Genomic DNA, 3,394 nt, shown 5'->3' on the forward strand with positions numbered 1-3,394 from the left:
ACCTATGCTAATTTTTTTTTTTTTTTTTTTTGGAAACCCGACCTATGCTAATATAAATATACCATTAGTATCTCTGTGTTGTATTATTGTAATGTATTTATTTTATAGTGGAACTTTTTTTGCCTCCACCTATATATGAATGTAGCCGTGGGTTCTAGATAGCTCAACTGGTAAAGTTTTTAATGGTTGAATAAGAGATCTGGGGTTCAATTCCCGCTTACACAAAAAACTGATAGATGCCTTGGTCTGATAACAAAGAGCGCTCATCAGGAACAGACACCATAGGTTGAAATTCTCTATAAAAAAAAAATGTAGTCATTTATGTCACGCCCCAAACCCCAAAGGGTTCAAAGCGTGAGAAAGACATCTCAAGTACCTGTAAATTTTTACTTTTTGACAATTCAATCCACATAAATCCCATCAAGTATCAACATCAAGAATTATCTTAATAATTCTATTGAATATAATCTCAAAGTAAGTTAGAGCTCGAAGCATTAATTACAAAGACCATTGGCCACAAAAGAATAGAGGTCTGATTAATAATTACATATCAACAGCTTGTCCTATCAGTGGGAATATAGTCACAACCACTATAATATACAAAAGAATGAGTCAAGCCTATTCTAAAATGTCATCATCAAATAACTCCATTACAAAAGTTTAGCCTCCATTAGTAGTTAGTCTAACTACTATTAGCCACCAAAAGCTGTCTCAAAATATTGTTGCCTACTCTGAAAAGTTTATAAAAATAATGGGATGAGACAGGGCCCAGTAAGTAGCATAATTAATGGGGGTGGGGGGAATGCAAGTTTCATCTTCAATAATAATTATATGACAAAAATGATTAAATAATGAAATACCAAATTTCTCTACTACCTTGAAACAATTTACTATAATCTGTGAGCACTAACAATATAAATTCCAAAGTCATAATATCTAACATAAGATAAATTATCACAATAATATACCACACTACCACATAGACCGGTCAGGGTATCCACCCATTCATAACTAGCATGATATTGTCCTCTCTGGTATGCAGACTCTTGGCCCCATGGATAGCAGCCTCACCCATACCCTCAAGGTTTTTCTCTCTTCCTATAGGCAGCAGAGAGAGCGCGTCAAATAGGACCTCTCTTGCATGTGGTCTTTTGGCCCCATGGACAGCAGCCTCATCCACACACAATCAAGAAACCTCTTCCCCCCATGGACAGCAGGAAAGAACGCGTCATCCAAAATGAAAAGGCACTAACCTAGATTTGATTCCATTGTCACAAAGACTACGAAAACCAAATCGAGTGATCACCGGGAAATCACACATGGCATGGTGTTAAAACTACATGATGCTCACAAGTTACATTACTTTGAAACACATAGTTTATATCCAAGTAGTTTTAGAAAAAACCTTAAAAATCTACTTCCACAAAGTTTGTAAGGTTTTTCAACTTCATTCTTGCCAAAAAGATTTTCTATCAATTTCTCAAGTACTAAGACAAGATAAGCATCTTTAAATTTTCTATTATACCATAGAATCCATAATTTATAAAAAATTAAATAAAAGATGCTCATTTTTCCATATCAACAATTCATGCATTTCTCCAAATGCAATACCAAATATGATGCATTTTTATATATAATAATATGTAATAGGGTCACAACACGACAATTTTAAGAAAACATTTATCCATATATAATTTTCCAAAATGTGTTTGACCCAAAAACATCGTTTGTGAAATATGGTAATTTTCCAAAAATATCCCATTAAGAAGCTACTTACCTCGCAACTACAAAAGCCTAACTCTCCAAGCTCCAAGGAGATTAGCTAGAACCTAAACAATATCAAGTAAACCTATCACAATAAGTATAAAACTTGAAATTGTATCTAACCAAAATTTAGGATTTGCCAAATAAACACTTAATTAGGCAAGCCTACTATTTAACCTCATCAATAATAATATATACCATTCCCAAAGTTTCTTAACAAATTTATTCACAAGGTATCAACTCCAATTTATAAAGTTAACCCATTTCATAATATCTCCAACATTATGACTAGTTTTCATAAGATTTACATTACATCACTAAGAGACCCATGAAAGCAAAAATCAACATATCCTCCAAGACAAGAAATTTAGAATTTCACTAACTCCAAATAAACCCAATGACAATGGCAAAATTAAATTTACCAACCATCATACATTATATCTTAAAAACCCTAAAATTTTCCAACATACATAAACCTTGAATAGCCATTTTAGCACAAAATATATATACTCACTCATAAAAAATTCCACCAATACAAAACCCATACATAAAAACACATAAATATCACTTCTAATGCTCATAAATCACATGGGTATCATTATCAAAGCTTAGATAAAAAATATCCTCAAGAAAAAGTGTAAAACCCACCTAAAGATTAGCAATTTTTACCTCAAATAAAATGATGAAGATGCTTATGGGTTCCTAAGAATTTTTCCTGTGATCTTGCCGGAAAAATGATGGTGAGATGGTGTGTTTTGGAGAGGAGGCCGGCGGGTGAGTTGAGAAATGAGTGTGTTTAAGTGAAGAGAAAAGAAAGAAAAATGAAAGAAAGAAAGAAAAGTGAGAGCCGGCCAAAAGAGAGAAGAAATAAGAGAAAAAGGAGTGGTGGAGAATGATGGGTAGTGGGGTTAGGTGGGGGGCACGTGTGGGCTAAAAAAATCCTCACCTTAACATTTTTTTTTTTGACTGATAGGGACGTTACAATTTATTTGTATCACGTAAATTCTGACTTTTTTTTTTTTTGGTTTCTTTAATCTTGTGTAAATGATTTAATTTCACAAGACTTGCTGTGATTTATTTCAACAAGACATTCCAGGATCTGTTTTCACAAGACATGTCCTGATGTGTTTTTTACAGTTTTTTATATATTTTTTATAGAATTATTATAATTTAAAAAAAAATAGTTTATGAACAAATGGTCTAATGGCACATGTTAACTGGACTTAATAAAAAATACAGTTTATTTAAGTGGAAATGTTAACTTTTAAATGTTTTAATGAATGGCTTATTGCTCAAGAAACAAGTTTCGAATGACGATTTAAAATTATTCAAGGAGCTGATACAAAATCCAATATTTAACTCATCCAGATGGAGCATAAATCTGGTTTGCATGCTTTGGTTTGTTGGAGACACATTGTTCAATCAAAAAGTGGATGGGATATGAAATACCAGAATTTTTTTTAGTAAATATGCATTCACTACTCTAAGGAATCCACCTAAAATATACAGCGAAAGAAAACTCATCCCCTATCAAATCCACAGAGGGACCAGTTTTTAACAAGAAGAACTCTTCTCACAAGCCAAAGTCTGAAAATGACGCTCGACATTCCGTCTGATTTCTATTCACACA

The 3,394-nt window shown here is 32.8% G+C and overlaps 1 long non-coding RNA gene across 1 annotated transcript; it reads right to left on the reverse strand.

Moving 5' to 3' along the window:
* Positions 1-427: 427 nt before the first annotated feature.
* Positions 428-2,613, reverse strand: LOC142610133 (uncharacterized). The gene is made up of 3 exons (XR_012839765.1): positions 2,434-2,613; positions 1,778-1,829; positions 428-731 (listed from the first exon to the last, which is right to left on the reverse strand). It is a non-coding gene; the product is annotated as an uncharacterized LOC142610133 (long non-coding RNA).
* Positions 2,614-3,394: the final 781 nt, after the last annotated feature.

Source organism: Castanea sativa, chromosome 9, assembly GCF_040712315.1.
Source record: "Castanea sativa cultivar Marrone di Chiusa Pesio chromosome 9, ASM4071231v1".
Lineage (NCBI taxonomy): Eukaryota > Viridiplantae > Streptophyta > Magnoliopsida > Fagales > Fagaceae > Castanea > Castanea sativa.